At 48.6% G+C, this 23,963-nt stretch overlaps 1 long non-coding RNA gene across 1 annotated transcript in view; it reads left to right on the top strand.

Moving 5' to 3' along the window:
- LOC140384916 (uncharacterized) overlaps positions 1-13,831 on the top strand; it is a 50,602-nt gene extending 36,771 nt beyond the window's left edge. The window contains exons 2-3 of the long non-coding RNA XR_011933214.1: positions 6,729-6,839; positions 13,697-13,831. This is a non-coding gene — a long non-coding RNA (uncharacterized lncRNA). The remainder of the gene's footprint in view (positions 1-6,728; positions 6,840-13,696) is intronic.
- Positions 13,832-23,963: the final 10,132 nt, after the last annotated feature.

The raw sequence follows: 23,963 nt of genomic DNA, 5'->3' as shown, positions 1-23,963 counted from the left end.
TCCCCTCCAAAGCACCCATTACAAAAATGTACCTAACCCCCTGATCAGCCACCACCTTCTCCATCTGGAACCTCACCCTCTTACCCACCAGAATCACCACACCCCGGGCTCTACTATCAAAGCCCGAGTGGAACACTTGACTCACCCAGCCCTTCTGAAGCCTCATGTGATGCTGCATGAGGTGGGTCCATGTCGGCCCTTAAGTTCTTCAAAGTGTTTTCTCACTTACTTCACCGGACCCCCCAGCCCTTGCATGTTCCGCTTCACCACCCGGCCCGGGTGTCTCTCACCACCCCATGCCCCTCTAGAGAGCCCAACTTTATCCACTGACTATAGTGCATTTACTTTGAAGCATGCCTTTGTTTTTCATCAAATTTCTTACATTGAAAACAAGTCGCTCTGTTTGCTCTCATTTTGATCATTTCAAAGCTATTTAGATTTCAGTCCTGGAGTGTAATGGTGGTAGGTCATACAAAGTTGGCTGGCTTAATATCTTTTAACATATGTTGTAATTCAGCTAAAAGTGCGGAGTGCATGATCCATCTCCGCTTCCCCCTGAGGTCCCTAGCATCTCAGTGGCATCTTCAGCCAATTCAATTTGTCCCACATTTGATATCAAAAACGGTTGAAGGCACTGGATACACACACAAAAACCCTGGCCTGCCATTTAAACTGACCTGCTGCATTGGGCCTCCCTGACCGGTCATGGCGGTCCCATCTCACCAGGCCTCCAGTGATGATCTTGCTCTTCGGTCCTACTGCGGTACTGACATAAGCTACTGAAGTTGTCTAAGATTTACTTCTCAGGCAAAATAATTGGGTGGACAAAATAGTGTGGTGGATAAGCATCAAAACTTGTGATTTTAACAAATACTTTCAATAAATTGAAATAGGTTTTTAAACAATTGTCCATGTAATTAATTAAATAATTTAAAATTGTTCACTTCCCCACTGTCACGCGGCATGGTCGCACAGTGGTTAGCACTGTTGCTTCACAGCGCCAGGGACCCGGGTTACGATTTGTGGCTTGGGTCAGTGTCTGTGCGGAGACTGCACCTTCTCCCCGTGTCTGTATGTGTTTCCTCCGGGTGCTCCGGTTTCCTTCCACAAGTCCCGAAAGATATGCTTGTTAAGTGAAGTGGATATTCTGAATTCTCCCTCAGTGTATCCGAACAGGCAGTGGAGTGTGGCGACTAGGGGATTTTCACAGTGTCTTCATTACAGTGTTAATGTAAGCCTACTTGTGACTCTAATAAAGATTATTATTATCTGCTTTTGTCTTGTACCTCATCCCTTTTGTTCTTTAATTTCTCCTGCCTTCCATCTTATCATGGACCTTTTCATTTGTTCTTTCCCCTCCTCTTCTTTTCGTGTCTCAGTGCTTGGTTAAAACTTGTTACATCTCAAACTTTTTCCAGTTCAGATGAAAGGTCATCTCTCTGAAATATTATGGGCCTGATCATCCGCCAGAATCGGAGCGGAATGCAGCCAGTAGATCCTGCGAGAGGCCTCCCCGTGATTTCCAATGGCCGTTACATCTCGCAAAATCTTTTTTTTTAAAGTATTCTAATTCAAATTTTTATATTTTTACATTAGCACACATTACATTACAAAATAAAATAAACCCAACGCCAACCCTTGAACCTGCCCCCCCCCCCCCCCATACCCACACCAACCTCTCCACCTCACCCACCCATCCCTAGCAGTTGGCGGTAACCAGCTCACCGAAATGTAGTATAAACAAACCCCATCTTTGATGGAACCCCTCACTTACCCCTGTTAAAGCAAATTCCACCCTAAGTGCAAGAACTCTTTTAAATCCCCCAGACACAGGGTGGAGATCATGACTTTCACCCCAACAGAACGTGCCTGCAAGCGATCAACGAGATGAAGGCTAAAACATCTGCCTCCGCACCCATCTCAAACTCCGGCAAGTCTGCCACCAAGAATATGGCCCCCAGGGGACTACGCTCTATGTCCACATGCAAGATTGCCAAGATGGTGCTGAAGAACGACCCCTAACATTTCTCCAACTTCAGGCAGGACTGTTGCATGTGTACATGATTGGTTGGGCTCCTCCCACACCGTTCACAAATATCCTCCACCCCCTCAAACAGCCAGCTCATCTTCGACTTCATCAGTTGCGCTCTGCGTACCACCTTTAGCTGTATCAACCCAAGCCTTTCACACGAGTTTGAGACATTCACCTTCTGTAGCACCTCACATCACAACCCGTCCTCCAGCCATCCCCAGCTCCTCCTCCCACTTAGCCGTCACCCCTCCAGAGACACTTTATCCTCCTCCAAAGTCCTCCCATAGATCGCCAAGATGAACCCCCACCCCATCACCGACAACACCCCCTTCAGTAACGAGGAGGACAGTGGTATTGGAAAGGTCGGGGAAACCTTTTTCACAAAATCCCACACCTGCATGTGCCTGAAACCTACCCCCCGTGGGACCCCAAACTTCTCCCGCAACTCCTACAAACTTGCAAACTGCCCTTTCAAAAACAAGTCCTTCATCCCCATCAACCCTCACTCCTTCCATCTCTAAAACCTCGCATCCATTCTCCCTGACTCAAACCCGTGGTTTCTTCGAATCGGCATCAACTTTGATTCCGCTCCAATCTAAGGTGCTGCCAAAACTGCCTCCATATTTTCAGTGTGTCCACCACCACAGGACTCCTCTAGAACTTTCCTGGGGAAAACGGGAGCGGCCAATGCCCGCAACCCCGATCCCTTGCAAGAGCCCGCCTCCATCCTCACCCTCAAAGCCTCCGGCTCCCTGCTCCAACCCCGCACCTCCGCATTTGCCGCCCAAGAACAGTATAACAGGTTCGGAAGAGCCAAGCCACCAACTGTCACCCTCTCTGAAGTACCGACTGCCTAATCTTTGCCACCTTTCCTGCCCACACAAACAACGAGACAAACCTATCCACCCCATAAAAAACGATTTTGGTAAAAGACCAGTAAGCACTGAAATAGAATTAAAAACCGTGGCAAAATGTTCATCTTAACCGCCTGAACCCGGTCTGCCAATGATAGGGGAAGACTGTCCAACCTTAATAGATTTGACCCTGCCCACCAAACTTGTGAAGTTCAATTTACGGAGCCAAGCCCAATCACAAGCCACCTGCACTCCCAAATACCTAAAGTGGGTTGTTGCCACCCGAAGTGGCTTCACCCCCACCCCAACTCCACAAAGCACTCGCTTTTTCCCAAATTTAACTTACAGCCTGAAAAAGCCCCAAATCTCCTAAGCAGTCCCATTATATCCTCCACTGAAGTGCCCAAGTCAGAGATATACAGCAACAAATCAGCAGCATGCAGGGACACCTTATGCCCCCCCCGCCCCCCCCCCCCCTCCCTCAATACCCCTCTCCATTTATCTGAGCACCTCAGCGCTATGACCAAGGGCTCCATAGCCAGTTCAAACAGAAGGGGGGACGTGGGCACCCTTACCTTGTTCCCCTATACAACAGAAATTACCCTAAATTCATCTCATTTGTGTGCGCACACATCGTCAGATCCTTATACAACAATTCTACCCATGCCACAAACTTAGGCCCAATCACAAACCTCTCCGACACTGCCAACAAATATCTCCACTCCACACAATCAGACGGCTTCTCCATATCCAGCGCCACCACTACCTCCAGCACATTTGATGGCAACTACCTTCCCTTTACAAACCCCATCTGATCCTCCCAATCACCTTCGGGAGGAATTTCTCCAACCTGAGCGCTAGCACCTTCGCCAATTTCTTGGCATCCACATTCAGCAAAGGTATAGGCCTATATGACCCACACTCCACCGGATCCTTGTCCTTCTTAAGCAACAATGAAATGGATGCCTGTCCTATTGTCTCTGGCAGTGACCCCTTAGCCACCGCGACCGCAAACGTCTCCACCAATAGTGGCATCAATTTATCCATAAACTTTGTACAAAAGTCTACCAGAAAACCAACCAGCCCTGGTGCCTTACTCGTCTGCATTTTCCCTATAGCTACTGGCACTTCTTCCATCCCCACTGGCTCCTCCAATCCTGCCCTCTCCTGCTCTCCTACTTCGGGACACTCCAATCCCCCCAAAAACGTCCTCATGTCTGATTCATCCTCCAAGAGGCTCTGACTTATACAAACTCCTCAAACGCCTTGTTAACCAGCTCTGACGCCACCACAAGCTGGTCCCACAACAAACGGATGGCCTTCTCCCCATACTCATACATGGCCCCGTACTCATACACACCCGCCTCAACTGCTGAACTGCCTTTCCCGTGGACACAAGATCGAACCTCACCTGTAGTTCCTTCCTCCTCACCAGAAGATCTGGAGTTGGATCCTCTGCATGCCTTTCATCCACCTCCAAACTCTCCTCTACCAATCTCAGCCACTTCTCTCTTGCCTCTCTGTCCACTTGAGCCTTAAATGATATAACCTTGCCCCTCACTACTGCTTTCAATGCTTCCCATACCTCTGACAGCAAAACCTCCCCATTCTTATCAAAAGGCTTTCCCATTTTGGTACAGAAATGTGGGTCTGCCAACAACCTCATATCCAATCTCCATGAAGGCTCCAGATCTGGCCCTTTCTGCAGGACCACATCCACCCAATGTGGAGGAGTATGGTCCTAAGTAACAATCGCAGAATATTCTGCCTTCCCGACCCTGGCAAACAGCGGCTTTCCCATACAAAAAAAATCAATCTTTGAATACACATTGTGTACTAGCGAAAAGAACGGGTACTCCCAATCCCGTGGGTGCAAAATCCTCCACAAATCCGCCCCTCCTATCTCCCTCATAAACACAGCCAACTCCTTTGCCCCACCCAGAGGGGGTCAGCGAACACAGCTTGGACCTATCCACCTTCGGATCCAACACTGTATTCAAGTAACCCCTCCCCCTGTATTAACTGGTGTGTATCCAAATTCAGTATGGCAGCCAACATCTTCTTCATAAATCCCACATCGTCCCAATTCGGGGGGTGTACACTAAGCAATACCACCAACCTCCCCTCCAAAGCACCCATTACAAAAATGTACCTAACCCCCTGATCAGCCACCACCTTCTCCATCTGGGACCTCACCCTCTTACCCACCAGAATCACCACACCCCGGGCTCTACTATCAAAGCCCGAGTGGAACACTTGACTCACCCAGCCCTTCTGAAGCCTCATGTGATGCTGCACCCTCAGGTGGGTCTCTTGCAACAGCTCCATGTCGGCCCTTAAGTTCTTCAAAGTGTTTTCTCACTTACTTCACCGGACCCCCCAGCCCTTGCATGTTCCGCTTCACCACCTGGCCCGGGTGTCTCTCACCACCCCATGCCCCTCTAGAGAGCCCAACTTTATCCACTGACTATAGTGCATTTACTTTGAAGCATGCCTTTGTTTTTCATCAAATTTCTTACATTGAAAACAAGTCGCTCTGTTTGCTCTCATTTTGATCATTTCAAAGCTATTTAGATTTCAGTCCTGGAGTGTAATGGTGGTAGGTCATACAAAGTTGGCTGGCTTAATATCTTTTAACATATGTTGTAATTCAGCTAAAAGTGCGGAGTGCATGATCCATCTCCGCTTCCCCCTGAGGTCCCTAGCATCTCAGTGGCATCTTCAGCCAATTCAATTTGTCCCACATTTGATATCAAAAACGGTTGAAGGCACTGGATACACACACAAAAACCCTGGCCTGCCATTTAAACTGACCTGCTGCATTGGGCCTCCCTGACCGGTCATGGCGGTCCCATCTCACCAGGCCTCCAGTGATGATCTTGCTCTTCGGTCCTACTGCGGTACTGACATAAGCTACTGAAGTTGTCTAAGATTTACTTCTCAGGCAAAATAATTGGGTGGACAAAATAGTGTGGTGGATAAGCATCAAAACTTGTGATTTTAACAAATACTTTCAATAAATTGAAATAGGTTTTTAAACAATTGTCCATGTAATTAATTAAATAATTTAAAATTGTTCACTTCCCCACTGTCACGCGGCATGGTCGCACAGTGGTTAGCACTGTTGCTTCACAGCGCCAGGGACCCGGGTTACGATTTGTGGCTTGGGTCAGTGTCTGTGCGGAGACTGCACCTTCTCCCCGTGTCTGTATGTGTTTCCTCCGGGTGCTCCGGTTTCCTTCCACAAGTCCCGAAAGATATGCTTGTTAAGTGAAGATCCAACTCTGTGCTGTGGACCTCTATGACTATGAATATGTACAAAATATAGTAACACATATATAGTTTTTCCTACTAAATAACTGCCTAAATGCAGATAAACCATGCAAAAATTACAGTGCTGATAGTATTATTTTTGCTTTTTACTTCAAACATGGTGAGTTTGCAATCAACCTTTTAATTTTTTTGGTCACAGTATATTAGATTAGTCCAAAGTCTACCTCGTATCACTCAGCTCAGCATTTTATATTGCTTAGCCTAGCACATTAGAAGTTGTGCAGTGAGACAGAAAGTTATGGCAGATGTGTTTATTATACCTATTACTGCCTTGGTTTCTGAAAAGGCCATCTTTCCCCCTCCATGTACTCCTCCAGGTTTCTATGAGCCAAGTCAGATGTACATTTTAAAAATTCAGTGTGAAACTCATTGGCGACATGGCAAATCAACACTGATCTTTATTGGAGCACGAATCTTAGAGGCAACACACAAGAACAATGTGATAGAGGGAGATCACAGAAGGCTAAGAACATCATATTAATTTTCTGGGGCAATTAATTTTATTGCAGATTCTGGAAAGGGATAATGAGCTTCTCCAGGAGAAGGCAAAAGAAGATGAAGATAAATTTCAGATTCTCGAGAGGGAAAATGAAAAGTCTACAGCTCAGTGGAAAAAGGAGGTAACGGGAATTAAAATATAATATTTGCATGTGGATTTTATATTTTGTTTTAGATAGCTCAATTAGTTACAAAACCATCTCAGAAAAAAATGTTACGTAACTCCCTGTCTTTCTGCTTCATATGGCTTTTTCCAGTGTCATAGAATTTTTACCAATGCCCCATCACAGTGATATAGATACAGATTACTTAAGAATGACTTTGGTGAAGTGATGTCTGTGATGATCTCTATATGTGCATGTACACAAGAGGTTAATGTGTAATCAGTAGCACCACATGATCACTAGAGGGCTGGACCAATAGGGGTATAAAAGGCAGCCACATTGAGTCTCTCTCTCTTGGGTGCACGGTGATCAAAGCAACAGCAGACTAGTTTAGATGGCCAGTGGAGGTACGTATAGTTACCATAGTTAGATCTTGTTAACCTTATCACTAGTATCAAAGTTAAAGTAAAAAACCCATGTAAATATTGTTGTAGTTACTCAATAAACCTTTTGTTACTACTGGAAGAGTTCGAATCTTCTTCATCGGGATTCAGAATACCTCATCACTAACCCAGGTTTGAGTAGCATATGTTTCCGACCAGACAGGTAACAAAACAATGGCAACCTAGGCTAATGAGTGGGCCGCATGAGTGGCCCTCCTTCAGGATTGAAATCCTGCTTCAGGATTGAAATTTGGAATGTTCACTAACTTTGACACTAGAATAAGATTGATAATTGATCATTCATAAATTATAGAAAGCACTTAATCATTCATATATTAATAGAGAAGCCATCAACTTCAAATGATAAAAACAAAATAAATATTTACGCTTTGGACGCAGAGGGAGAGCATGGCTCCCACAGTCGATGTTGTGTGCAATCAGCATTCGCCTCACTTCACTTGCCCTTGCTTTATGTGCAGATCACTTCAGTCATACTGGCAGGAAAAAGCTACACAGATAGAAAGCAGCAAAATGTGGCAACTCTGCGCATGGACAACAGTCAACAAAATGTCTTGTGGGCCACACCCTGATGGGTTGCACTTGGCCCCCAGGCCACAGGTTGCCCACCACTGCTTTGGTGCCTTTGTTTCAATTAAATCAGTCATTGTCTGTCACCTCATTGCTGCCTCCACCCTGTTTAGCTCCAACTTTACCCCACCCAGATGAAAGGGAGCAATCTTAAATGTATCTGGTGCGCACTGTTCTAGCCAGCCATCTGTCTCAGTTATGACAAGCATTCCCTTCATAATAAGGGCAACATTGGACTCTTTTTTTCAAAGGCCAACTGTTCTTTTAAATCTTTCCACCCTCGCTTCGAACATTGGAGCTCAAGAGCATTTTTGTCCGAAAGAAAGAGATCAGCCATGTACTTGCCTCCACAGTTTCGCAATCAATCTCCCACACTTTCTCTTTTGCTTTCTGCTATTTCTCCTGCGTACTCTTCAAGTTCATCTTGAGCAGAAGTTTCACAACCTATCCTCAGTGCTCCTCCCAGCTGAATTTCTGACCACTCAATTCCCTTTCCTGGGATGAATTTAATCGTCCCAGTGGTGGGCTTGCCCACTGACTGGAGAGCTCGTGGCAACCCCAGTGCCAGCCATTCCTGTTCACCCTGATGCAATTAATAGCCAATCAGACAAGTACTTGACTTGTGCCAGCGTTCGATCCTCCACCGCAAGATCTTGTCGTTTTTTATCTTGCCCCACTGTGCATTATCAAACATGAAAGCAACCGACAGTTGGTCGGTGAGGAGAGTGAATCTCCTGCCGGCCAGGTAATGCCTCCAATGTCGCACAGCTTCTACTATGGCCTGGGCCTCCTTTTCGACTGAGGACTGGCGGATTTCAGAAGCATGGAGGGTACGAGAGAAGAAGGCCACCGGTCTGCCCGCTTGGTTGAGGGTGGCTGCCAGAGCTACGTCGGACGCATCGCTCTCGACCTGGATGGGGAGGGACTCGTCGATGGCGTGCATCGTGGCCTTTGCAATGTCTGCTTTGATGCGGCTGAAGGCCTGGCGGGCCTCTATCGACAGGGGAAAAGCTGTGGATTGGATCGGGGACGGGCCTTGTCCGCATAGTTGGGGACCCACTGGGCGTAGTAGCTAAAAAACCCTAGGCAACGCTTCAGGGCCTTGAGGGAGGGGGAACTCCATAAGGGGCGCATGCGTTCAGGGTCGGGGCCTATAACTCCATTTCGCACTACGTAGCCGAGGATGGCTAGGCGGTCGGTGCTAAACACGCATTTATCCTTGTTGTATGTAAGGGTAAGGATTTTTGCGGTCTGGAGGAATTTTCGGACGTTGGTGTCGTGGTCCTGTTGGTCATGGCCGCAGATGGTGACATTATCGAGATACGGGAATGTTGCCTGTAAACCGTACCGGTCAACCATTCGGTCCATCTCTCATTGGAAGACTGAGACCCCCGTTAGTGACACCAAAGGGAACCCTTAAGAAGTGATAGAGTTCTGGGAGCGCTGACGGAAAAATATGGATTGCCCCAAGGGAATGCATTTCGGTATATGCAACTGAGGGCTTTTGCGAGGCAACAGGTGAGGGAATTCCCGCAATTCCCGACGCAGGAGGTGCAGGATAGAGTGATCTCAGAGATATGGGTGGGGGATGGTAAGGTGTCGGACATATATAGGGAAATGAGGGACGAGGGGGAGATCATGGTAGATGAGCTGAAAGGGAAATGGGAAGGAGAGCTGGGGGAGGAGATTGAGGAGGGGCTGTGGGCTGATGCCCTACGTAGGGTAAACTCATCGTCCTCGTGTGCCAGGCTAAGCCTGATACAATTTAAGGTGTTACACAGGGCGCATATGACTGGAGCACGGCTCAGTAAATTTTGGGGGATAGAGGATAGGTGTGCGAGATGCTCGAGAAGCCCAGCGAATCACACCCACATGTTCTGGTCATGCCCGGCACTACAGGGGTTTTGGGTGGGGGTGGCAAAGGTGCTTTCGAAGGTGGTGGGGGTCCAGGTCGAACCAAGCTGGGGGTTGGCTATATTTGGGGTTGCAGAAGAGCCGGGAGTGCAGGAGGCGAGAGAGGCTGATGTTTTGGCCTTTGCGTCCCTAGTAGCCCGGCGCAGGATATTGTTAATGTGGAAGGAAGCCAAACCCCCGGGTGTGGAGACCTGGATAAACGACATGGCAGGGTTTATAAAGTTAGAACGGATTAAGTTCCTACTAAGGGGTTCGGCTCAAGGGTTCACCAGGCGGTGGCAGCCGTTCGTCGACTACCTCACAGAAAGATAGAGGGAATGGAAAAGAAGAAGACAACAGCAGCAACCCGGGGGTGGGGGGGGGGGGGGGGGGGGGGGGGGGGAGGAATCGGACGGACTCTCAGGGCTTTTAATGTATATGTATAGGCACTTGTTTTAGGTAATGTATATTGGACTGTTGGATTGTATCTTTGGAGAGTATTTATTTTTGACAAGGCAGTTGCCATTTAGTTTGGTTTTTGTTTCTGTTCATATATTATTTATTTATTTGTTTAAAACTGGCCACTGTTATTCATATTGCTTTATTGTTGTTTAAAAGAAACACTACATACTGTTACGTTTGGCCAAAAAATCTTGAATAAAATATATTTTTAAAAAAGAAGTGATAGAGCCGCCCATCTGCCTCGAAGGCAGTGTATTTGCGGTCACTAGTGCGGATGGGGAGCTGGTGGTAGGTGGACTTGAGATCCACCGTGGAGAAGAACTTATAATGCGCGATCCTGTTTACCAGGTCGGATATGCGGGGGAGAGGGTACGCGTCCAGCTGCGTAAACCTATTGATGGTCTGACTGTAGTCGATGACCATCCTATGCTTCTCCCCGGTCTTTACCACCACTACTTGAGCTCTCCAGGGGCTGTTACTGGCTTCAATGACCCCTTCCCTCAGTAGCCTTTGGACTTCTGACCTAATAAAGATCCAGTCATGGGCACTGTAGCGTCTGCTCCTGGTAGCGACGGGTTTGCAATCCGGGGTGAGGTTCGCAAACAGGGAAGGCGGGTCGACCTTAAGGGTCGTGAGGCCGCAGACAGTAAGGGGGGTATAGGGCCGCCGAATTGGAAGGTCAGACTTTGAAAGTTACACTGGAAGTCTAAACCCAGGAGTGTAGCCGTGCAGAGGTGGGGAAGGATGTAGAGACGGAAATTTTTGAATTCCCTTCCCTGGTCTGTGAGGTTTGCTACACAAAACCCCTTTATCTCCACTGAGTGGGAACCGGAGGCCAGTGAGATTTTTTGATTAACAGGGTGGATGAGAATGGAACAGCGCCTTACCGTGTCGGGGTGTATGAAGCTCTCCGTGCTCCCAGAGTCGATTAGGCAGGACGTCTCGTGCCCGTTGATGAAAACGGTCGTCGTAGCGGCTGAGAGTGTTCGAGGTCGAGACTGATCCAGTCATTGAGGCCAATCGCAGTAGTTGAGAGTTCTGTTCGGCCAGTCCTGGGGGTTCATCCAAGATGGCGTCTCCCATTGGTCGCTCATGGCCGTGGGTGCACAAAATGGCCATGCCCATCCCTCCAACGTGGCGTCCGCGGAACAAGATGGCGGCACCCGGGGTCCGCACCTGGCCCTGGGATATGGAGGTGGCGGCAACCGCTGGCCGCACGGGGCCTGTGGAGAAGTTTGTGTTCGCGGTCCGCATTCGCCGCCAGAGACCACGGCAATCGCACGGGCCTGACATACCCCCACGAAATGGCCCTTTTTGCCGCATCCCTTGCAGGTGGATGCGCGGGCCGGGCAGCGCTGGCGGGGGTGCTTGGCCTGCCCGCAAAAGTAGCAATGGGGCCCCCCCGGGGCTGGCAGGCCGCCTTGCAGCGCAGGCCTGTGGGGGGATGGGGGAAGTCTCGGGGTCGGCCGCGGAGGGGTTCCACGCTGCCCAGCGGACTGCCGCGCGGTCAGGAACGTAAGCGCGGGCGTTCCTGGAGGCCACGTCCAGGGAGCCTGCAAGGGCCCGTGCCTCCCTGAGACCCAGAGTGACTTTTTCTAACAGTTGCTGGCGGATTTGTGAGAAGAGCATACCTGCCACGAAAGCGACCCGGACTAAGAGTTCCGTGTGTTCGCTCGTCGAAACTTGCGGGCAGTTGCAGCTTCTTCCCAAAGAAGCACTAATAGGCGCCAGCATGACCACCTGCTGGGAGGCCGATGAATGACAGGAGGCTGATGGATATGGGGTGGCTCTCGTTAATTGTATGGAAATAGGGCTTATGTGGTGACAATTGGTTTCTCACCTCGCGATGGCAAGATCTGGATTTCGCCTACGGGAGCGGGCCGGTGGGCAAAGTATAATAACTCCTGCGGAAACTGCCATAAACATAAGTGAATTTATTTGCCTGTATATAAATAACCAGAGGGGGAGGGGGGGGCTACACCCTCTTTTTCTTTGGCTTCCTAGTTGTTGGCTACAACAGGTCTTGGAACAACCGAGTGAATGGCTCCCACATTTTCGAAGCCTTCTTCCGATTCTCAGATGGCGAATTTCATTTTCTCCATTCGGAGAAAATCCAACAGGTTGGACAGCCAATCTGCAGCTTTGCGTCCTGCTGCTGCCCGCAAGCCGCGCAGGATTCTCCGGCGGGCGATTAGAGATTCTATAATAATCAAAACCATTTCCATTTCTGTAATAGCTAACATTCTCTTTTCTAGGATTATACTTCAATAACTAAAGACTGATACACAATTGAAATCTTACCAGCATCAAACATTTAACAAAAGTTGTATACAGTATTATTTGGTATGTCAAGAATGTCATAGTAAGTATTTTCTCATAAAATATATTAATATAATATACATAGCATTTTTTAAGGGTTAGTATAGTCTTAGATAAAGAGTTTACAGAGGTTATCATCCCTATTTTAAAGATGGCATTATATATCAACTTAGTTGATTTGTGCCAACAATAAATTATAACATTAATTATATCTTAAGAGGATAACTTCAGGCACATCACAAAACATATCATGCAGTTTGAACAATTTACATTATCATTCAAATATTTTGTCAAAAACACTAATATCGATGCCTCTTTCGGCACAAAAGTGTGATACACAACTGATGTCGTGATATGAAAGAATTTTATATGACGTGCATTCCCAACACAGAAGTAAAGTTTTATGCCTCCCCACTCTTAGTAATTTGAATCTTGGGGCCGGTTTAGCTTAGTTAGCTGGACAGCTAGTTTGTGATGCCAACTGCATGGGTTCCATTCGCGTACCGGTTAAGGTTATTCATGAAGGCCCCACCTTTTTGATCTTGTCCCTCGCCTGAGGTGGGGTGATCCTCAGGTTAAATCACCACTAGTCAATTCGCCCTCAAAGGGCAAAGCAGCCTATGTTCATCTGGGATGAGGGTGACTTTACTTAAGTTAAATTTCGATACACATTGTGGTATTATAGGTATTACGGTACCTGATAGGCTGAAGCACCATTGGTGGAAACTGTATGCTTTCTATTGGCTAGAGTGTATAATAGCTCCGCCCTGATAGGCGGGTTATAAGAACCCGTGCCGCCCCAGCAGCCCTCATTCTGTACCTGAGCTGCTTGGGGAAACATCTAGCTTATTAAAGCCTTCAGTTGGACTACAACCTCGCTTTAGTGGTCATTGATCGCGCATCACACATGTAACATTCCCTAGCTGAGAATTCAGGCAAATTATTTGATCTCCAGATAAGGAGGAATGCTTTGACTGGTGATCTGCCTTCACTTATAGGACTATGCTTAAATGTTGGTGTTTGACACAACCAACTATAGTAATGATTGAAGCGCTTTATTCCTGTGAGTACTGACTTTACATCAGGAGCAAGTTGGAAAAAAATCAAACCTTTCATGTTTGCTTGTTTCATTACATTAGTAGAGTAGAAATCTGTGATTTTTGTTTGCAGGAGGCTCGTTTAAATGAGGAAAATCAATTAATAAAATCTGAGTTCGAATCATTTAAAGAGGATCATGCAGAGCGGCAAGAGATCTACAATAAACTATCTGCGCAAAATGCGCAACAAGAACAAAAAATACAGATATTGCAGGCAAGGTATTTTTTGATTTGACTTAAGTACCAAAATAAGAGATTGGGGCTTTTAAAGGAATAGTAGGTTTCAATATAATATATTATGTTGGTCTATAAATATGTTATCTGGATAATTGTAACAGCTCAGAGATGTTATTATGACGTTAACCAGATACTGTAAAGACAGACGAAAGTGGTTGTGATTATTTGATTTGAAATTTGCATGTTTGTCTACTGTAACACTATCGTAGAAGACAAACAAGTTCTGAATTATTTATTTGGAGCATAGTAAACAAGGATGTTATTAGGTAAGGACTTGTTGGTATAAATATTAGTTTGCTTTGTAATGAGAAAGTGTATTAATGATGCCAAACGTCAAACTTATTCAATTTAGCAAGTTTGGAATTGTGAATAGTGACAAAGAAAGAAAATTGGAAATAAATCATAGGCAAATGGGAGGGAGAAATTAGGACAGCACAGTAATACAAGCGATTAGCACTGTGGCTTCACAGCGCCAGGATCCCAGGTTCGATTCCCTGCTGGGTCACTGTCTGTTCGGAGTCTGCACGTTCTCTCCGTGTCTGCGTGGGTTTCCTCCGGGTGCTGCGGTTTCCTCCCACAGTCCAAAGACGTGCCGATTAGGTGGATTGGCCATGATAAATTGCCCTTAGTGACCAAAAAAGGTTGGGGGTTATTGGGTTACGGGGATAGGGTGGAAGTGAGGGCTTAAGGGGTCGGTGCAGACTCGATGGGCCGAATGGCCTCCTTCTGCACTGTATGTTCTATGTTTAAAGAAAGATCCAAATTGCATGGAATTAAGATTCAACAGATTAACAATGTTAGCTAGAAAGAGCTTTCATTTGTATGGCCCCCTTTGTAATAGGGAGGCCACTTGGCGGTTTTATACTACACTGTCCAGTGCACGGTAGCACAGTGGTTAGCACTGTTCCTTAACAACGCCAGGGTCCCAGGTTCGATTCCCTGCTGGGTCACTGTGCAAAGTCTGCACGTTCTCCCCGTGTCTGCGTGGGTTTCCTCCAGGTGCTCCGGTTTCCTCCCACAGTCCAAAGACGTGCAGATTAGGTGGATTGGCCATGATAAATTGCCCTTAGTGACCAAAAAAGGTTAGGAAGGGTTACTGGGTTACGGGGATAGGGTGGAAGTGAGGGCTTAAGTGGGTCGGTGCAGATTCGATGGGCCTAATGGCCTCCTTCTGCACTGTATGTTCTATGTTTAAAGAAAGATCCAAATGGCATGGAATTAAGATTCAACAGATTAACAATGTTAGCTAGAAAAAGCTTTCATTTGTATGGCCTCCTTTGTAATAGGGAGGCCACTTGTCGGTTTTATACTGAACTGTCCAGTGCACGGTAGCACAGTGGTCAGCAGTGTTCCTTCACAACGCCAGGGTCCCAGGTTCGATTCCCGGCTTGGGTCACTGTCTGTGCGGAGCCTGCACGTTCTCTCCGTGTCTGTCCGGGAGCTCCGATTTCCTGCCACAAGTCCCGAAAGACGTGCTGTTAGGTGAATTGAACATTCTGAATTCTCCCTCAGTGTACCCGAACAGGCGCTGGAATGTGGCGCCTAGGGGATTTTCACAGTAACTTCATTGCAGTGTTAATTTAAGCCTACTTGTGACAATAAAGATTATTATTATTATTTTCATGTGGTCTGTTCCTCCGTACCGAACGCCTTATTGTCTGATATTTTTATTTTACAGTATCCAGCCTGTAGGGGAATGTTTAAAAACAAAATTATTGGTCTGCCTATGTCTGTGAATGCCCGGCCCAAGGCCTCAATAGAGGCTCGAAAAAGAGCCAATCAGGCCTATCCATTGTGCATCCCTATGATATCGTCATGCTATGTCACTTGTGCCTGAATTAACATGGATGAAGGGCCACACTGATGGACACTGCTCTTGAGTAGCTGTCATGAGGGGAGACACAACAGCAACCCTGGTTAAAAACGCTTCATGTCTGTCAGTGCCTTGCTCCTATTATTTTTTTGGGGGAAATATTTTATTAGGGCACTTATAATTTTAACAATTTTAACCACCAGGTGTCAAAAGGAACAGAACAAGATAAATAACACACCCACCCAATAACAAACCCCAGCCAACATGTCTTACACAAACAGGACCTCCTTCCCCAGCCCCCCTTTCCACTGACTTTCCTAACCTTACTTAACCCCCCCATGCCTCCCTTCCTCCTCCCGCCCCCTGCTGACAGCTTAATTTTTCTCGAAGAAGTCGATGGAACGGCTGCCACCCCGGGCAAACCCCTGCACCAGTCCCCTCAAGGCGAACTTGATTTTCTCGATTCTGAGAAACCCCGCCATGTCGCTAACCCATATCCCCGACTTCCGGGGTTCTGAGTCCCTCCCTCCTAGTAGGATCCGTCTCCGGGCCACCAGGGAGGCAAAGGCCAGAACATCGGACTCTCTCACCCCCTGGGATCGCTACCTCTGGACCCGGCACCGCCCTCACCTTTAATCCTTGGTCCTATTATTAACTTGGATATTGCTGCCCATAAAATAGATTGGGTTACTAATCAGTCTCAACGCTTGTATACACAGTTCCTCATTAAAAGCATCACTAATTTTTTTACCCTCTTTAGCTTCTCCAAGGTTCATTACAAGTTGGAAATGTACAAGCTCCTCAAGTTTAGATTGCTCAAAGACGCAGTTTATTACATAAGGTATTCTGATTTGTTTGAGCAAAGGGATTGAATCGATGGTTATTATTAATTTATTTTAATGAAAAAGTGCTCAAATGCGTGTTTGTGAGGGAGTTGACAGAGATGTCTGGCATTCTTGAGGTACGTCACTGGCCAATTTTTCTCATGACCACAAGATATTTCAAAGGCTTTACAGTCAATGAAGTACTTTTTCAGTTGCAGTCAGTTCCATAAAATCCCTATAGTGCAGAAGGAGGGCATTCAGCCTATTGAGTTTGCACTGACTACCGAAAGAGCAGTTACAATGTAGGGAACTCGGCAGCCAATTTGCGGCAAGGTCCGACCACAGCAATGAGATGATGACCAGGTAATCTCTTTTAGTGATATTCAAAGAGTGATAAATACTTGGTGGATTACTTATCTATCATTCCCTTCACATTTGAATGCATCTCCATTACACTGCTTTGATGCTGACCACAATGTTTATAAACACTCTTGCTTTGATCGACAGGTCCTCAGCACATCAAAAGCAACTAAGTGCATTCGGCTGTAAAAAGTGGTCGGGGGCTGCTTGATCCCAGGGAACAGCTGTCGCCCAGACAGATGTTGCGCTCTGGAAAAAATGATCCCATCACTGGTGCAGATGCAGAAGCGGAGCCAGAATTTACAGATGAGGGTGTGAGCAACATTCTGACGCTCGCAAGTACAGCTGGAGGAGTCCACTCACCTTCAGGCACAGGAGACGGTGCTGGCAATGCATGACACCCAGGCCAACACTAAAAGGATGGCGGTCATGGTGGACTGCCTGGGGCAAGACATCAGAGCCATGTGTCAGGAAATCCCAGGCTTGGGGCACACTGTGCTGTCCATAGCTGAGGCACAGGACAGGAGAGCCCAGTTATAGGCGAATATTCCCCGGGCGCCAATGGACATTGCTACGGTGCTCCAGGCTTGCCCCTTTCTCAAAAGGTCATGGCTGAGGGTATGAGACCATTGGTTGGGCACTGACTGACCTTAGCCAGTCACAGAGGAACATGACGGAGGCTATGAGGGACATGGCTCACTCGGTGAGGGACCTAACCCAGTCTCAGTGCTCCATGGCTTAGGGCATCGATACCATGGTTCAGACAAGGCAGCCTTGCAGCACCAGGTGACAGTGACACCCCCGGAGCTCACTCTGGCCTTCCCTCCATCCCATGGAGTAGCCTGGGGCTAGTGGGCACCCCATAGGAGGTGGAAGTGATGAGACCCACCTCAGCCCTTCTGAATCCACCCCCCCCCCCCCCCCCCCCCCCACCTGACACTACCAAATCGCCTGGACAGCAGGCAGAACAGGGTGACTGTCATCACCTGTGACACCTGAAAGTCAGCCGTGCCCATCTAGCCTAGGCCCTCCAGAGAACAAATACTAAGGGCATCACAGGGCAGAGGGCAAGACAAGCAGCAGGCTGCCTCTTCTCCTGCTGTGCTGTCTGGGGAAACACATAGAAGAAGCGATAGGCTGTGAAAGATAAGAAATGTAGATGACATTCACATTGGCATGGGTGTAGTAGAGAGTAGATAGTAATGGGGATGGACATACATGTTGTAAACAATTACCATTAAACACTTTTGCACCACCACTCCGATTGCCTCTAACCTTTGTCTCATGGGTGCGAAGGAAGGGCTGGGGTGGCAGGGTGCCCATGACACATGAACGTCCCACATTCTTACACCCTCACCAAGAAGTGACAGGGCATGGGAGCAAAAGTGTGAGCCCGCCTTGTATAACTGCATCCACAGTAAGTGAGCCCTAATTGTTTGCCACCTCATGTAAAGCTGTCCCCCCTCTTTCAAATTATTTGGGCTCGTGAGAAGGAATTGCCAGCACACACGCAGGAATCATACAGGTGGACAATGGTATGTTATATTAAAAACAGGAGTCAGACTTTGTCAAACACCAGAGGTCATCTCACAGTGAGTGGTTATTATTCTCCATCCTGCAGACAAGACCTGCTGATCCTGCCAACTCAGGCAGATCACCCTGTGATGCTGGTTTGACCCTCGGAGGGGCGAAGGGGAGGTGCGGCAGTGGGAAGGAGTGGAAGGCTTAGGGGAAGGGAAGGGCTGAGGGAGAGGGTGGGGCTGAGAGGTTTGGGAAGGTGGATTCTGGATGAGAAAGGTAGGTGTTGAAGTTGGGAGAATTGGATGGTGAAGTGGGAGGGGTGTGCCATTATCTGGCACAAGTGGCGCATGGTTTCCCTGGTGAGTTGGAGCCGTCGGCTGCACATGCAGTCCGGCAGCTCCTCAAAGGACAAACGGCGACGGTATACATGTGGTCTGATGCTGCACCGCCTTCTCACCTCCTCCTCATTCTTGTGGACGACCAGCATTTCAGCCTCACCGGCTTGCCCCGCTATTCTGGGGCAGGCTCCTCTCGTGCAGAGCTGGCCCTGGTGCTCGTGCTATCGTGCATCCGTGATGGCAGCAGTGGCCAGCCAGATAGCTAGCATTACTTTTTTTAAAAATGGTTTTATTGGTTTTCACATTATAATGTTACACATCCCAATTCGTACTTTTATGTTTACAGAGTTCATCACCGCACATATTGTTGAGCCAAGCAACTAAAGAGAAATTAATATCTACAAGTGTGCAATAGGCCAACAAAAAAACTAGAAGAAACATACAAAACAGAAAGAAAGAGAAAAAAACACATAATCAAACAAGGAGCATTATAAATATTTACATGTCTGTCTCCCCCCCGCCCCCGTAGCTGTGGGGTCATTATGCCTTCGTTGGACTCCCAATATTGGCTCTAGTATGTATTGCCCAGTGTGCTGATGTTGTCTCTGTTATTCCTGCTTGTCCTCGGACCATCCTCTGCAGCTGTGCCACCTGTGTCCTATAGTCTTTTTAAAGGGGTTTTGCCTCTCCCTTTTCCCTCCCCTTTTCCTTTGTGTTTCGTGGCTCATCTGCGCCTCCCCCACCCCCCTTCACCCTTCCCCCCCTGCTCTACTGGTTGTTGGCTACGCAATGGTCTTGGAACAAGTTGGTGAACAGTTTCCATGTCCTGTGGAAGCCCTCTTCCGACCCACGGATGGCAAATTCTATCTTCTCCGGTTGGAGGAATTCCAAGGTCGGACAGCCAGTCTGCAACTTTGGGTGGTGTGCCGATCGCCAGCCGAGCAGGATTCTTAGGCGGGCGATTAGGGAGGCAAAGGCTAGAGTTTTGGCCCCTCTCCCCATAAAGAGTTCTGGCTGATCTAAAACCCCGAAGACTCTCACTTTTTGGCATGTCTCCACCCTCACCCCACAACCTTGGGCATTGCCTCAACTAAGGTTGTTCAGAACCCAACAAGTCAGGGCCAAGCCCAGAATGTGTGGGTTTGGATCGTCGGGCCTCCCTGGCACCATTCGCATTTACCTTCCATCTCCGAGAAGAACCTATCCATTCGGGTTCTGGTTAGGTGCGCTCTGTGCACCACCTTTACTTGCATTAGGCTCAGCTCTGCGCATGTGGAGGTGGAATTTGCTCTAGCCTCTTCCACGCCCCATCTACCCCCCCCCCCCCCCGCTTCTATGCCTAGTTTTTCCTTCCATTTTTCTCTTGTCTTGCCAAGGGTGGGAGCGTACCTCCTCCAACAGTTGTCTGTACAGCTCCACATAGTTCCTTTTCCCTAAGTTGCCCACATCCAACAGTTCCTCAGCTAGCGAGTGACTTGGCATCCGGAGGAATTTTTTGACCTGTATATACCTTAATTTGTTCCCTTTGGCGCCAACCTGTGGTTGTTACAGATGGGGGCCATGGTGAACATTTTGGTCAGGCCGAAGTGCTGCCTCATTTGATACCACTTTCGAAGCGTGGCTACTGCCACTGGGCTTCTTGAGTGTCTGGTTGGAGGGGATGGGAATGTTGTTGTGACTCGGGCTCGGAGGGATGTCACTATGCAGGAACTCTCCTCCATCCTCACCCATTCCACTCCTGGTTCCTTCACCTGGCCCCTCACTCTTTCTGCCGTGGCCGGCCAATGGTAGAATTGTAGGTTCGGGAGGGCCAGGCCTCCCATGCTTCTTTTCCGTTGTCGGACCCTTTTCTTGAATCCTCGGGTTCTCTCTCCCCGCCCTCTTCCCCCCCCTCCCCCCCCAAACCACACACACACAAACGTCATGATTAGTTTACCGCGTTGAAAAAGGCCTTGGGGATGTAAATCGGTAAGGATCTGAGCAAGAAAAGAATCCTGGGCAGTACTTTCATTTTGATCGTCTGCACTTTTCCTTGTCAGCGAGAGTGGGAGTGTGTCCCACCTCTGCAGGTTCTCCTTTACTTCCTCCACAGGACTTGTCAGGTTCCATTTGTGGATCTGTGTCCAGTCGTGTCCCAGGTAACGGAATTTGTTTTGGACTTAGAACGATAATCCCTCCAGCTCTGTCCCTCTCCCTTGCGGGTTACTGGGAAGGTTTGCTCAGGTTGCGTTTGTAGCCTGAGAAACCTCCAAATTCCTTTAAGAGCTTCATGATCCCTTCCATACTGGCTTGGGGTTTGAGATGTAGAGGAGCAGGTCATCTGCAAAGAGTGAGACTCTATACTCTCTGTCCACTTCTCTGCAAACATCTCCAGCCTTTTGCCGATCTGAGGGCGATCATCAGTGGCTCAAGTGCCAGGGTGAACAGCAGCGAGGACAGCGGGCATCCCTGCCTCGTGCCTCTGTGCAGCTGGACGTATTTAGAGCTGGTGGTGTTAGTCCATACGCTCGCCATGGGAGTGCTACAGTAGCTTCATCCAGGCGGTGAACCCTGATCCAAGCCCAAAATGTCCCAGTACCTCTATGAGGTACTTCCATTGGGTCGAAGGCCTTTTCTGTGTCCACGGAGATGATCACTTCTGGTGTTTTCTCCCTGGATGTGGTCACTATCACGTTCAGCAGGTGCCTGATGTTTGATGTTAGCTGCCTGCCCTTGACAAAACCTGTCTGGTCCACCGCGACCACCTCTGGCATGCAGCTGTCTAGGCGCCTAGCCAGGGTTTTTGCCATGATTTACGTGTCTACATTCAGCAACGAGATGGGTCTGTAGGATCTGCATTCAGTTGGGTCTTTCTTTGTCTTTCTTAGGTTTTGTGATATTGAGGCTTGCACCAGTGTTGGTGGCAGGTACCCCTTACCAGCGAGTCTGTCGCAGATTGTTTGTAGAAGTCCTCCAGGGATCCATCTGGCCCCAGCGCCTTCCCCGCCTACATGGAGTTGATACTCTCCATGGCTTCCCCCAGTCCTGATGGTGCTTCCAGGCCCCGCCTCTTCTTTTCTCCCACAACTGGCATGTCCAGTCCGTCGAGGAACTGCTTCATCCCCGTGTCCCCTTCAGGGGGCTTGGAGGTGTACAGCCCCCGGACCCCGGAAGAAAGCCTCAAATGCCTTGTAGACCTTTTCCAGTTTGGCTACCAGCCTGCCATTGTTGTCTCTACCTGTGCTATTTACTTTGTGGCTGCCTGCTTTTTCAGCTGGTGAACCTGCCGGCAACTAGCTTTGTCTTTGTGTTCGTAGAAGGTCCCCTGTGTCTGGCGGAATTGGTGCACTGCTTTCCTCGTGGAGAGCAGGTCAAAGTCCATTTATAGTTTTTTCCTCTGCACCAGAAGCTCTACAGTCGTGGCTGCGGAGTACCGCCGGTTCACCTCCAATATGGAGTCAACCAGTTGTCATCTAGCCACTCTCCCCTTCCTTTCTCTGTGTGCAATCATCTCTCTTCTGATCACAGCCTTCAGCGCCTCCCAGAACGTGGAGGGTGAGACCTCCCCTTTCTGATTATTGACAATGTACCATCAATGGCCTGTATATCGTTTTGCAAAAAGCCTTATCGGCAAGTAGGGCCGTAGCCAACCTCCATGGGTGAAGTGGGGGGGACATGGCTGGGCTCGGCCCATCTCCAACCTCACATCTGTGTATTATGGAGCATGGTCAGAGATTACAATCGCGGAGTATTCTGCTCCTACTACCCCTGGAAGCACCAATTTTCCTACTACAAAGAAGTCGACCCTGGTGTAGACCCTGTGTACCTGGGAGAAGAAGGAGAGTTTCTTGTCCCTGGGTGTGTGAACCTCCATGGGTCCACTGCCCTCATCTGTTCCTGAGTTGGAGTTTTATCTGTTAGTTTGTGAGTCCTGTACACCCATGTTTTTCACATTTATTTTCAGGGGACCCATTTTTATGAACCGGCTGACCTTCTGGACCCATTCCGGCCGACCTTCGCAAACCACTCTGGCCGACCTTCGTGAACCACGCCACCCGAACTTTGTGAGCCACCATTTTAACTTACCTTTAATACAACAGGTGAGCCTGTTTGGTCCTCACAATCTTACTTCGTCATTCAATGTTACATTTCTGGGTTGTTCATCAGAGGTCCTGGAGCTCACACTAACACTGCTTTGTTCTGTCTTGGGCTCTCCTGCGAAGCTCTCTCCAGCAAATTCAGTTGTGAGATCCTGACCTGTTTGTGGCTCTTGCCCTCTCTTCCTTAGTCCAAAACGATCCACCTTCAGTTCTTCATGCAGTCCTGTCGCTTGCTTGTTGGCAGCTACAAAACGGAGTAATTCGCGCCCAGAGTACGTGACATCAGTATACGGGTGTGTGACTTGTCCTGCTGCTGCTTCTGGCGGGAAGACAAATCGATTTTTAAAAAACCCTGCTCCTGAGAAAGCACGCTGACATACTGAGGAGGTGGTCTGCCCCGCTGGGCCCGGGCCTGTGCACTGCTGCCTCCGGCTGAGGGAACACGCATGCATGGGACAGCATGAGGCCAGGATCCTGCACTCCAGGGTTTCCCTTTGTCGAGGGGCCACCCAAAAATGGCCACCAACTATGTGTACGCCATGTGGGCGAGCCCCTGCACTCTGGGGTTTCCCTTTGTTTGGGGATGCACCCAGTGGCTGTTTGCTGTACCTTTTGCTCCTTGCTGCCATGTATGATCTGTTGTAGCCGGGCTAGAGCCCTTTCCCCCCTTGTCCCTTTGTTCTCTGCTGAGTCTGCTTCCCTCCCCCTTCCCCTCCCCTTGTCCCCACTAGTGTTCCCATCCCATTTACTCCCTTGATACCCCCCTGTTTGCAGTGCCCGCCCCCTGTCGGCAGGCACCCTCTCCCCGGCGGGAGATGTGCCCTGCCCCCCCTCTCACTTGTACTTTATGGCACTAGCTTACCCGCTAGTGTCGTGCCCACCCCTTTCCTGGGGTCGGTCTAAATCTCCCCTTTGCCATCTGCGTGTATGTTCCTCCTCCTGATCCCCTCCTGTGCCCTGCTGCTCTCGGCCCTTCCTTTCTGAGCTTTAACTGCGACATTCAGAATGAGGCGTGCAGTCCCGCGCAAACAATTTCTCAATATCTCAATCCACCAGGATGTCTGGTTCAACACTGGTTCTGCTGTTGTCTTTCTAGTCCGTGTTCATGGACAAATTTATCCCCATCCACTGGTACGGTGAAGTAATGTTCTCTGCCCTGGAAGGTGAC

This window comes from Scyliorhinus torazame, chromosome 10, assembly GCF_047496885.1.
Source record: "Scyliorhinus torazame isolate Kashiwa2021f chromosome 10, sScyTor2.1, whole genome shotgun sequence".
Classification (NCBI taxonomy): Eukaryota; Metazoa; Chordata; class Chondrichthyes; order Carcharhiniformes; family Scyliorhinidae; genus Scyliorhinus; species Scyliorhinus torazame.
The sequence above is the reverse complement of the archived record's forward strand: the minus strand, read 5'-3'. Positions and strand labels throughout refer to the sequence as shown.